The following is a 13,808-nucleotide window of genomic DNA, read 5'->3' on the forward strand; positions in this document are numbered from 1 at the left end:
CCTGTCTGCATGATTTTTATTACCAGGAGCCTTGCAAGAGCTGGGAACAAGGAACCAGGATTTTGGTGCTGGTGCTGCTGTTTTGCTGTAGGCAAAGACCCCAGATCTGTGGGCACAGTGGGGATAATGATGACACTTCCCTGTCTGATGGCTGAATGAATGCACAGAAGGTGTAAATCACCTGCACAAATGAAGCTTCACCCTCTCCTAAACGCCCTGCAGCAATCCTGCTTTCCCCTGTGCTCTTTCTCCATTAATTCTGTGCCTCCCTTACTTCTTATCCCAAGATGTCTGCTATACCCAAGTCCTTCCCCAGAGATTGCATTCCCCAGACATTTGTCAGCTCGTCACATTCCTGTCACAGCACACAGGGCTTTGGACCAGCTGGAAGTTTTGGACCATAGTTAGGTTTGGCCTCAGAATGGTAAATTCCTGCCTGGATTCAAAAGCCCTGTTAATTAGCAAGTTAATTTGGCAAGGGCCAAACAGCTCTGCTCCAAAAGAAGCAGGGATGCTTCGAGGGTGTCTGTGGAGCACATTTTCCTTGAGCAGTGAGTTGCTGAGCTGTGGTCCTTGAGCAGGCATGAAGATTTCCCTGACGCTTGTGGTGTGGAGCTCCCGGAGGAAAAGGATGCTTTTCCTTGGGAAAGGAGGGCCAGATGAAAAAGGGAGAGATGTTATATTGATGTAAAACGAGATTATATTGAAATTAACTACTCCTGTCTGAGACAAGCCAGGTATGAGGCATCTTCAAATGGCTGTCGCTGCCCATCTGTAGCAGAGACAGTCTTGCTTTGGTGATTTCACTAGAAAAATCGCACTCTTGACTGAAATAGAGAAACATGAACAGGACTCGTGTGTGGGACGGATCTCCCAGACAGCGCTCTGCCAGCTCAGCCCTACGTCCTCTGCAGCACAGAAGCACAAAACTCTAATTGTGGGAAGGTTTCAGCTCAAAAGCTAATGTAAGACAGGCCTGAATTACCAGTAGTGCAGACACAGAGAGACAGAGAGCTAAACCATCTGGAGCTCCTGGGAAAGGATGGGCTGATGGGGCAGAAATGACTCTTCATTGCCTTATAAGAGGAATCACAATACCAGCAAGGCTGGGGGAGGTCCGGGGTAAATCCAAGTGACTTCAGAGCCATCTTCCCTGTTCCCAAGCTGTGCAGAGCTTTTGCTAGTGATTATATATTTGAGGGAACTCAGTGCTTTTATGGAGCTCTGAGACACAGATTTCCAACTGTCCAGAACCCACTGTGGTCCTGAAATCCCAGCTACTTAAAAACAAGTTCTCCGTGGCTGAGGTGTTTCTCCATGGCTAGCTTCCACAGCCCTTGCCAGGAGCAAAGGCTCCTCCTGCTCAGCGTATTCCTGACTACCAGTTTGAACACGGTAGTTTGTTTTGATTTAAAAAAAAAAAAAGCCCACAAAACAACAAAAACAAACAGCCAGGAACTGGAAGGAGAGGGCAGGAGAGCAAGCTGCCAGGGAGGAAAGGAAAGAGGCTCATTGGAAAGTCACCGTATTGGGAGTGAGATGGGATCAGCCCCTCCCCGGAGCTGCGGGGAAGCTGCCACCAAGCCTGACCGTTAAACTGGGGGATATTTGAAAAGATAAACCCAAAACAAACAAACAAAAAAGATATAGAAGGCGGGGGCGTGGGGGGGATTCAAACGCTGCAGCGAATCATTCTGCAAATCCCAGCTCCAAAAGGCAAAATTTGCTTTTGCTTACGCTGGCAGAAAGCTGGAAGATTGCTGACTTCCGACCTCGCTGGATTTAGCACAGGCGACTTTTAAAGCTGCCTGGAAGCGCCGTATCCCCCAGGAGGGCTTCCAGGGAGAAGGCTTTTGTCCAGACACCGGTCCGAGCCACCCCACACTGCCCAGTGCCGTTCCCAGCCTAGATGGGAGTCCCTGGGGGAGGCTGAGCTGGGTTGGACCTGCTTTTGGGAGGCATTTTTCTTTCCAGAGAAATACCCTCGTCACCCGCACCTCAAAACCCCCCTGCAAACAGAGTGACAGCTCTGTCGCTGTCGAGGAGGAAGAGCTTCTGGTGATGTAATGAAAATTCCCCTTGGTAATTCAAAGAGTGAAAGCAGAGGCTTGGCTGCTGGGAAAGAATTGTGAAACAGAATGCATAGAGGAACTGGGGTGTGCCTGGTCGGGTGTGTCGCTGCGGTGGGACCCTGGCAAGGAGGCATTTCGGTTTGGGTTTGCAGCCGATAAAATTTAAATTCCAGCTCTTACCACATCCTTTTTGCTCACCTTTTCCCCCTTCCTGGTTACCCAGATAACACTGATATGGGGAAATACCTGCCTGTTTCTCTCCTCCCTGGCCTGCAGGACACAGGGGGTGTTGAAACAGCTGGTTCAGGACACAAAAGATCCAATCTGCCTTAAACCTCTGGAATGCAGGCACTGAGGTGTGAACCCCTCCCCAGCACTGACTCTTTTTTCTAGAAGTCCCTGGGTCTCCTCAGGGTTTCTTCCACTTTCCCCAGGCAGGGATAGGGGGTTTATTCAAGGGGCACAGGCTGCATTGCAGAGCAGATGAAATTCAGAGGAAACCCAGCTCGTGTTGCTGCTTGCTGATGAAATGCAGGAAGGAGGGGAGCAGCCTTACACCGGGAATTCTTCCTTGTTTTTGCACAGGGACACTCAGGAATGACTCAGCTCTGTTTTTACTGGACAGGGTGAGACCTTTGGCGCTATTAAGGTGGGACAGACTGTTAGAGGGATACAGGTGCATCAGGATGCCAAAATGCAGATGGCAATTCCAGGGGGTCTCTCTGCCGAGGACCCACCCACCTGAGATGTGCTGCACTCATAGCATCTGGAGGAAGATGATAGGGACAGACAGATCCAAGGAGCACAGAGATCGTTTTAAACCTCTCAGAAGTGCAGTGCGAGGTCTCTCCCCCAGCTCCCTGCCCTGGAGAGTGGTGCCAGGGGCACAAGGGCTTCCCTACTCCTCTTTTAGGACTCCCAGCTCTTGAGCAGGGATGTCAATCTTGGCTTGCCCGAGGCATTCGGCGAGGCTTAACCCCGAGAGCCCGGAGCTGTGAGGCGAGGGACGCTGAATGTTCGAGGGGAGCAGCTGTGATTGCAAGAAGTGAAGCTCATTGGGGTCATTTTCTGCCAGGGCCTCGGGGAAGCACTGGGTCGTAATGACATGCACTGTGATCGTTTGTCAGATGGAGATGTCATTAACAGCCGCTCATGTCTCTCCAGGGAAGACACCCGTGGCTGGGGAGGGCTCTCCCCAGTGTGCACATCTCTGCCTCTATCCAGTTAGTTCGTGTTCTGTTTGCCTCTCCTGGTCCCCTGAGATGTATTCAGGGAAGGAAGGAGATGATTCTGCTCGACTCCTCTTTTCTCTGCTGGACTTAACAAGGATTGACGTTCTTTTAAATGAAGAGGAAGAGGCAGGAGATGGAAGCCTTGGGATCAGGAATGCAAGGCTCTTCCAAGAGGATTTGTTCTGGTTTAGTCTGTGGTTACACCTCCTCTCCCCTCCATCTCCCCGTCCCACTCTGCTCCCTCCTAACACCCACACACACGGCAATCTTCCACTCCCTGCTGTGACTTTCTGGGGAAGAGGCTGTCATGTGAAATCCTGGGAGAGAGTTACCACATGGAGCTCTCTGAAAGCATCAGAACAGGCCTTGCAGAACAGGCCAGCAGCTGGAGGAACGCTGCGCTCCCCCTCCCCGAAATCCTGAGCGCTCCTCTCATGGATGGGAGAGGTGGGGGAAATCATCTTGTAAGCTTGGGAGTCGCCTACACACATGGCAAGTCTTGTCATGCTGATAAAAGAGGTGGGAGGTGGGGAGATTTCGAGGGGGAAGAATGTGGAGGCTCTCATGCCCACGTTGCTCCCCCATCCTGTCTCCTGCAGGGCTCCCACAGGACGGCCACGGGCTTGGCCCCGTTGGTGACACACGTGCAGAGAGGAGAGACCCCGAAAAGGGACTCGGATGTACTTCAGCAATGACGCAAAGGTAGGGATCATTAAGCAATTACTTATAATAGTAATCTGACATGCTTTTCCCCTCTACAAAAAGCAGCATTTCCTTTTGTAATAAAAGCACAGGCTGTTCTGTGTTATTTATTCACCTCCACGCTCACTGAACAGCTTTGGGGATAGAAGTGACAGTGATCCCTGCTCTCAAGTCACTCTCACCAGTGACCTGCTACCCTTAATGATGGGGGATTTATAACTGAGAAGGTTTAACACTGTGGGGTGCTGCCATCAGGATAGAGCTGGCCAGATCCCTACAGCAGGAGGAAGGAGCCAGACTCCCTCCTCACCTCAATCATTAAATAGACAATTAAGTGTTTGGTGTTGGCATAAACACAGGCAAATTAGTCACTGGAGAAATCCTCAGTGCCTGTGATGGCTGGCTGTGGTTAGAAGGTGGTAGTGACAAACATCTGTGAGAGCAGAAGGCCAAGAGGCACGGAGATGGCATGGCATGGCATGGCATACTCCTGGCTCTGCAGTGTCTCCCTGATGCCAGCTGGTTTTTGGAATGCTCAGCATCTTGCAGGACATGAGCAAACCTGGTCACAACAGAGGCAGAAAGATCAAGGTTAAATCTTCAGGAGAAGCACTCATGGAAAGCTAAGGAAGAGTTTGTCCTGCCCTTCAGAGAGCAGATGCACAAGGCAGAGCTCTGGCATGGACTTGGATTTCTGCAAGGAGAACAGAGTGAGGCACTGGCCTGGTTTCCAGGAAAGGAGAACAGTGTGTCACACAGAAGGCATTGAAAAGACCTGAGGCTTCTGCCTCAGCTTTTGGTCTTACTCCTGCAGACACGTGGGTGCTTGGGAGTTCAAAAAGCTGAACTGGAGGCTGTCCTGCAGCTGGCAGACGACAGGAAGCTGTGGGCTCCTCCTGCAGAGCTGCTGGAGCAGAGACCACAGAGGGTGTCCCTGGCTCAGCTGGAGATCCCTGCTCGGCTCAGCATCATTCCCTGCAGTGCTGACCTTTGAGTGGGACTGTGGGAACCCGAGGTACACAGGAAGGCTTGGTACAAGGCACTATCTCCAGTGCCCAGAGTCCCCAAAAGACACTGACAGCCCTTCAGCAACGTCTCAAAACCCCACAGGATCTCTGACATCCTCTCTAGCCAGTACATCTCACAGCACAGGTAGGGCTGGGCACACCACACGTTTCCTCCAGCCAACTCGCCCATTTCCTATTTTCTGCAGACATGACAACTAGTGAGTTAATCCTGCAGGCCATAAACTAAGCTGTATTAGCAGACACCATCTGTCCTTTTTCATTTGCTGATGCACGACCTATTTTGCTGTGTAGTGGAGCAGGCGCTGCAGTTTCGGGGCTTGCATGTTGCAGTGTCCCTGTTGCCAGGGCATAATCCACTGCTCACAGGGATCTGCTAGTGGGAGAAAGCTCCAGTGAAATGAGCACCACTGGGACCTGCTGCCATGGGCAACTGGTGGATGGAGCTTGTCTCTGTTGCTGCTCGGCCTCCAAGGAGGTTTGGGCTTCAATCCCACAGAGCACCTGGGAAGGGAAAGGTCTCAGCAGAACTTCCAGTCACAAGAGCATGACTGCCCTCAGCAGGGTCTTCTGAAGCCCCTTCAGCAATGGCCACATCCACATTCCCTCACTTGTCAGGAGGTCATGGAGAGACCTGAATTCTCATCCCAAAGTGGGGTTTATGTGGACAGGCTCAGCACTCCAGTCACGCTGCTCTGGCCTGGGGTAATTCCTGTGCTTTACAGAGCTGAGCAATGGCTATCACACCAGCATAGGGAAACACGGGAAGAAAACTCTTCCTTTATCCCTCTGGTCATGTCTTGGAGCAGTGTGGTGACCCTTGTCTGGGTACAGAAGTGCAGACATTGTGAAAGGTCATAAAACCGTCAGGATTTTCCAAGCCAGTTATTATTTGACTTAACCAACTCTTCAGGCAATTCCAAAGGTTAGTGCCTTGTTGCAAGAAGCCTCCTGAATTTACCAGCTTTCAATTTAACTCAGCGCTGGTGTCAGGAATTTTCCCAGAGTTCTGAAACAAAAAGCCAGGAAATTCTGTGGCTGTGTGCTACGGAGTCAGGAGGGAGCTGAGTGCAGGGCTGGGTACTAACACACTTATCTGTTCCTCAGAACCAGGATGATCACTGCTCATTGACCTCTGGACTCCCAAAACCAGCCAAAGAATTTTCAGCTTCCTGCCTCACTGCGCAAAAGCAGAAGAGAGAGTGGAAGGAATTATTCAGACTGACCTTGGCATTAGCCAGACCACTTCTTTCTGACTTAGCTCATTTGCATTATTTGGGTTTCCCAAAGAACTCCCAAGTTCCTGGCTAGAACATGTCCCAAATCCACCCCCTTCTGTGCCATCAGTGTCCTCTGAGTATCCAGGACTGCCAGAAAGCTGGGCCTGGGAGTCATTCCTCTTCCCTGCTAGTTCTGCTTTTTTCTCTTAGAAACTGGCTTAAGCTCTCAACCCTGGGGTTTCCTACCTTGAAATCTGTGGTAACTCCTGCAGTCTTGCTGCCTGCAGAGGTGTTTGACCCCTCTACTGAGCTCTGTACCCTCAGTTTCCAGCAGCAGCAAGCTCTGAGGGCTCCTTCCTGCCTTCCCTAAGCTTTGTCCAGTGTTCCTTTGTGCTGTGGACACTCTGCATCAGATGTGACAAGAAATCATGATTTTCCACCAAATGCCCTGCTGTTCCAGCAAGCTGTGCTCCCTCTCCTGAACTGGGAAAAGGAGAGCTGGTGTCAGGATTTCCGTGCTAGGAACAGACTGACAGTTTGGGGTGTAAATCCCCACTGCATGAGACTGATCCCAAATTTTCTTCTTTCTATCTTTGAGCTTTGGGAGGAGAACTGGCTCAAGAATTATATTGATCTCAGTCCAGGAACAAATATTCCCCTTCCACAGCCCACAGCCTCTCCTATGTATCATGTGAGGAAGAGAAGGGAAGGGCAGTGCTTTGCCAAGACTAGAACGTACCCAAAACTGTGACTGCTGTCAGGAGGTGGGAAGAGGAAGAAAGAACCCGTGTGGTCAGCCCTGGAAAGGGCAGTTCCTGCTGAGAACTGCCTGGGGAACATTCCCATTTTCATAACCAGCAACAGCTGTGAAAAGGGGAAAGAACAGTGATTCTGGACCCTGCCAGCAGCACCTCTTGCCTGCAGCCAGGCTGGGAGAGCAGAGAGAGCTCCCAGCACAGCCCTCTGGCCCTGCAGCAAGGAAAATGTGTGTCATTTTCCAGAGGGCTGAACCAGCATTAACCAGGTGGGGAATGTATGAGCCTCTCACTCTGAACATGTGCTTGCTCAGGGTTCCCTTGTCTCAGCTGAGATCTTTTCCCCATTCTGACCCTTGGCTGCCAGGCCACTGCCCCCAGCTCCGGGACTGTTCCCCCTGTGCTCTGTTCTCTGCAGCAGAACAAGGTGGGCAAAGGGAGAGGGGAGCTATAGTTTATCCTTCATTCCTGGGCTGGCATGGAAAGGCAAATGGGGTTTGTTCTGCTGGGTTTTGTTGCTGACCCACACCTTCCTTCCCCCAACCTGATGCCATAACCACAAGCCCATTCTCTCTAACTTCAAGCACATCCCACCTTTACCACAACCAGGAAATTTCCTCTTCTCCTTCCTTCCCCTCTCTCAGCCCTTCACCACCATGAGAAACACTCATCTCTCTCTGGGGCTTGTCATCTGTGGGCTCTCTTAACCAGTGTCTGAGCAAACTGCTCCCTGTGCTGCCTCAGGCTGGGCTATGCACAGCAGAAAATTGAGTAGGAGGTTTCTGGGGCAATTGGTGTGCACTGAGACCTCAAATACTTCTCTGAAATCAGTCCCCACTGTTGCCCCAGAGCATCTTTCTAACAGAGCAGCCTCTCATCTGCCCAGCACTGCCATCTCTGATCTAGGCTGCCATCCCTTTTCCCCTGAGCACCAGGAAAAGTCCAGTGCCTGACAGTGAAACAGCAGTAGCTGCCAAGAGCCTCTCAGCTGTCCCTGAGTTACAGGATCCCTCCCTGCTGTCTCTCAGGAGGAGCTGTCAGCAAAAACAGCCTTATTTAACCAAAGCAGAGACAGCCTGGCTTTATGTGGCCTCCCTCTGCCTTTCCCTGCTCCCCTGGAATCAGGCATTCTTTGAGTCTCAGGGCAGCACCCACTCCTGCACTTCCCCCTGGATGTGAAGCTCAGCTGCAGCAGCATGCAGGGGTTCACGTAGCTCCGGGTCCTGCTCCAGCTATTCCCTCCCCACTTCCATGGATCTCCTGCAGGATTCACAGCCCAGCACCCAGGGGTGCTCCCTATCCCCAGAATGGTGCCCTCAGCATGGGATAAGCAGTAAAATTACAGCTGGAAAATTTGGCAGTGGACGTGGAACAGAGCCCTGTCCCTGGGCTGAGGACCAAGAATTCCTCTTTCCCATCCGACATGCCAAGGCTCTGAGCCCTGCCAAACCCCAGGGTTTGTTCCTGCCTTTGGCAAGCAAGGAATGGCAACAAAAGCATGTGTGAGGCAGAAGGAGCTCAGTGAAGGAGGGATGTGGGTTTCTCTTGGGTCTCTGTGACCTTTTCTGGTTTGGAAAGAACAGAGATGTGCAGAGATGCTCACAATGTATGGCAAGGCTGTTCCCACTGCCCCAGTAGCAGAACAAACCCTGTGGCCTCCTTCAGTCACAGGAAATTGGAACCCAGAGCCACAGCCCAGCCTTTGGCTGCTGGGGTGGAACCAGAAATCCAGCTCCTGGGAGTTGGTGCCTTTGCCTGTTTGTAAGGAAAATTTATGTGCAGCCATGGAACCTCACTATGAGTGCCTTGTCATCCAGTGCTGGTTCTCTGGGATACAGCTCCTGCTGTGGGATGGGAACAATTTTTCTTCAGCTGGCAGTAGCTAAGCCAAGTTGTTTTGGAGTTCATGGACTGGGAGTTATGTCAGCAATGCCCTTGGCCACGAGGATCCCACTGACTCTCACCTCTCTCCTTAGAGAAGCAAGCACAGAGAAGGAGCTGTTGGGGCAGGGCTAAGAGAAAGACTGAGGCTGAAGAGTCCAATGACTCCAGCAGTTTCTCTGTGTGCTTCCAGCCTTTCCAGATTTACCTCAGAGAGAAAAATGGTGCTGTCAGGAGGAAAGAAGAGGTACATTTACCTGTGCAGATAAATTTGGAATGTGCCTTGATCTTTCGAGAGCTGCGAGTCATGAACGGGTTTATAGCAAAGACAGAAAACTGATTTGGCCAGAGGGATAATATTTCTGTTGGGAACCAGAGAACTATTGATTACTCAAGTAACCTCAACTATTTAACAAACAGCTACCTCAGCAGAAAGAAATTTCAGCCTGGCTTTAGGGAGAGGATTGGGGTGTCTCCAGGGTGGCCAGGCAATAGTGGGAATGTGTATTCCCACTCTCCTTGAGTCTCCTTGCTGCACTGCTGCCTGCTCCCAGTGGCACCAGATCAGGAGTGAAAACAAACACAAGGTTTGCCTGTGAGTGCCCCTAACAAAGGAAGGGGGAAATGTTCATTGCAGTGGAGTCATGGCCAACATAGACTGTGAAATAGGAAGGATTAAAATGTCTCACAGGATCTGGCTCAGCTCCCAGGGCCTTCTCTGGACACTGGCACAAAGGCAGCTCCTCCTGATGCCCCAGGTCTCTGCAGAGGCTCACAGATCCATAGCACTTCTCCCAGGAGGAAGCACAAGTTCCCAGTTGTTGTATTTCTGTATTATTGTGTGCCTGGCAGTGACAGCCTGTGGTGGGGACTGAACACACAAGTAACAGAGCATGGCTGTGGGGACAGGGTCACACCAAGGCACCAGGAACATGTCAGAGCCTCAGCTGCTGCAGCTGATGTGCAGATGCCAGGCTTTGTAATATTCACATGATCATTCCTTTTGCAGTGTAGGCAAGTATGGGGGAAAGCAAGGAGAGCCAGCCGAGCCACAGAGAAGGTCAAGGACTAGGAGGGGGTGACTTGGCCGTTCTGTTTGTGAGAGGTCCTGGTGCCATTCCCGCACTGAATTTTGAATAACCTTGAAAAAAAACAAGTTGGAACATGACTTTGAAGCAGTCCCACTGCTGGTCATGCAGAACCTCGGGGATGAAACTGCAGAACAGTAGCATTAACTCCTCCCTGCACCCTTCCCAAACTGGCCCTGGGAGCCCAGCTCAGGCTGTGCCCAGCGAGATCCTACTTGAAGCACTGGGGCCCATCCGGAGCTGGCTCCCTCCCAGCACAGCTGCCCTGGGCAGAGCTGAGGGCTGGCACAGAGCAGCTGACGGGCCCTCCCCTCTCTGCCTGCCCATGCCAGAGGTTTGGAATGCAGCTGGTCTCGCAGCCACCTGGGTGACAGCACTGCCTGTCACCCTCCAAGCACAGGGCTCCCACCCTTTGCTCCAGAGAAGCCCCACAGAGCAGCACAAGCTGTTGCTGTTGGCAGTTTCCATCCCGTAAGCAGGAGCATGGCCACCTGGGCTACTCCCAAGTAGTCCCAGTAGACCCAGCATCTGTGCTTTGGTGGGGAAGGATTGTGCATCACACAGCAATTGCTTCCCTAATTAAAGCGGATTTGTGCTTCTTGTTGCAATTACCCTCTCAAGCACTCCTGGCTGCATTTCTCCATGGCCTCACTGGGTCACAGCCCCCAGCCCTTTAAATGTCTCAGGAAATGTATTGGTTCAACAGCATGGTGGTGACAGGAGCACTAGCCTCTCCCTGTTCTTGGATTTTAAGCAAGGGTTCTACTTTGTGCCTCTTCCCTCTCTGCCCCCATACTGGTTTCTGACACCCACAGGGTGTTACCAACACTGGGCTTTGGACCTCAAATGTGTTTTTCTCAGTCAGGTACACACTGAGAATCCTGACAGGCCAGAATCAGGTCAGCACAGATCAGTGGGGTGCTCATACACTCATTTACTAGTTTGCTAATGCTGCATAGCCTGAGTGTAGGTGTAGAGTTCCTGCACCCCTCTGCTGTGGGATCGGAGCTGGGAACCCACAAAAAGCAAGGAACGAGTCCAACTCTTGGATTAAGAAAAAAGTTGAATTTCCCCCCAGAACCATGGGCCAGCACAGCCCACAGGTACTGCTGGGCTGCTGCAGGGCACAGGTGACCATCACCCTTGCTCCCTCTGCTAACAAAACAGATCCCGTTATGCAACCCTTGTGCTAAAAGGCAACATGACATCCAGAGAGGCTTCAAGGACTTGGTTATTTTGCCTTCCATGTCTGCAGATCCTCAGGATCCACATGCAGAGAACTCCTGGCAGTACTCCTGCACCTGGCTGCCTTCCCCAGAACTATTGGTGCTGCTCAGGCAGGGGAAGTGCAGTTTAGGATTCCCACCACAAACACGCTGCTGGGCTTGGTCCCAGTGCACCAGCTCTGCTCACAGCCTCCTCTAAGATAGATGCAGCTCAAGGGATGGAGTCTCAAACTTCTGATTCATTTCATCAATGATCCGTGCTCTAATCCCTTGGGAGAACTCTGCTCCCCTTGTCCTGCCAGGGACCAGGGCTGCTCTCCAGTCCCTTTATCCCGTTCTGGAAGTGCAGGTACTCCTGGCTCTTCCCAGCACAGCACCAAGTGACACACACACTGCTATCCTGGGGAAAAGCATCTGCACCAGTTTCTGCACCAAAGCCAGCTGGGCTTTGACCTGCTCTCACTGTCCCACAGCCAAGCCCTGCTGTGCCTGGCTGTTCCGGTATTGTATAATATTCCCAGGATCCATCCCCTAGCACCGCATCACCCCGAGAGATGCGGAGGCAGGCGCTGATCCCACAGCAGCTCGAGGAGCCCCTGCTGTCCCCGGGCATCCCTTACCTGTCCCCGGAGCCCAGTCCCGGTGCCGCGCTGTCCCCTCCGCAGTCTCCCCTCTGTCCCTTTCCCACTCCTCTTCCCTCTGCGCCACCTCCCCGCGTGATGTCAGCGCAGCCCGGCCCCCGCAGCCTCCCCAGCGCACCCTCCACGCCACGCAGCCGCCCATCGCACCCCGCTGCTGTTGCTGCTGCTGCTGCTTCCCTGCCCAGCGTTGCCACAGCGACAGCAGGGGAATCCCATCCTCTGCTCCTCCACCTCCCAGGGCCTCGCTTGGTTTCACCCACTGCAGTTCTTCCCAAAGAGAAGGACAGGGCGACAGCAGGGGACAGCAGCGGGGAGCGGCCAGTGATGGCCATGTGGCTCAACATACCTGGAAGGGAGGACAGAGGCGGCCAGGGGAACAAAAAGGCTCTCACCTTGCCCGCAGCAGTTTCACTCCTGAGCTTTTCCCACCTTCCCACTCCCTCCATTCCTCGCTCCCAGGCAGTTCTTTGTTCCTCAGCCCCACGTGCTCGTTCCTTCATGGGCTGTGCACATGAACACCGTGATGGCACAAACTCCCCACAGACATCTCTGCAGCAGCTTCTCCTCACCCCCCCCCCACATCAAGGCCAGAGATCAGGTTATTGATCAGAAACATAAGACCAGCTCCAAACCAGACCATCAGGAGTCGGTGGGCTCATTACCACTAACCACAAATCCACAGTGAAAGGTTTTCCTGCAATCCCTGTCGCCAATGGTTTCGTGGGGAAGGGAGAAGGGCAGATAGATTTTTAGGACTGCAGCACATTTTTAATGGAAAGAGATGGCCCAGGGCTTTCATCCCTCCCCCCATTCAAGATGCTATTTCTTTTCAGCAGAAATATTGCTGCATTAGAGAACAGGTCACTTCCTCTAACAGTGAGAATTCAGTGTCCTATTTGATGCTGGTCCTTGTGCTATAAATAGGAATTTTCCCCTTTTATAGTTGCTGAATAATTGTGTGTATGAAATATGAACACAGTTTTCAAAAGAGTGCCTGATAAGCAGCTTGCTGGAACGAAATGGTTGAGCAGAAGGAATTTACAGCACCTGCAGAGCATCGTGTGCTGTGGAAAACATTCAAGGTCAGCCTGAGAGAGAGGTCACAGCACAGATCCAACTCCAGAGGATCCAGGCTTGAGCTCACCCCACTGCAGCCTCCCCACAGCTCCCCAACAATCCATTTAATGCTCCACACTCAGGTAAGGATCAAACAGAAGCAGCCCAGCTCAGAGGAGCCAAGACTCCTCCATCCCACAGACCAGAAAGCCAGGAGGAGCAGGCAGAGCAGGTTTTTAAAACAGCAGGCAAGGAGCAGAGGACACAGTCCCAGACAAGGAGGGAGAACACAGTTGAACATCCACCATCAAAAGAAACAAGGGAAGAACACCACAAAGGCCAGAGAGGCACAAGAATGGTAATGGGAGGTACAGAAAGGTAATGAAAACACCCGAGCACAGAGACAGAATGGCGGAGGAGCAGGAGAGCCCAATTATGTGGAAAACCAGTAATTTCTGCAGGAAATGGGTACATGCAGCCCAACCCCTTCTGGTGCCTGAACACATGCAGGGCTGCAAGAACCGTGGATAAACAAACCTCCATCAGTCCATCAGGAACAGCCTCATCTGGGATACCACAGAGGGTCAGAGTCCCTGTGGAGGCAGGAGAAAAGGAGGCCAGGAAATGCTCTCATTCCCTGCATTAGGACAGATTTTTCCCTGTGAATTTAAAGAGAGGGAGTGATGCAGCAAAGTATGAAAGGCAGAAACAGAAGACACAATAATGTGGCGTCCAGTTGCTGCAGGAGGAGAGAAGGAAATAACATCAGCTCCTCCACACACTGGAGATTCGAAGGGAGGAGGAAAAAAGGGATTACATCAGTTAAAATACTGCAAGGAGCTCTGGACAGAGGATACACAGGGGCTTGGCGCTTTCAGCCTCACACAGGAAGAAAGAGGAGAACCAGCAA

Source organism: Cinclus cinclus, chromosome 26, assembly GCF_963662255.1.
Source record: "Cinclus cinclus chromosome 26, bCinCin1.1, whole genome shotgun sequence".
Taxonomy (NCBI): domain Eukaryota; kingdom Metazoa; phylum Chordata; class Aves; order Passeriformes; family Cinclidae; genus Cinclus; species Cinclus cinclus.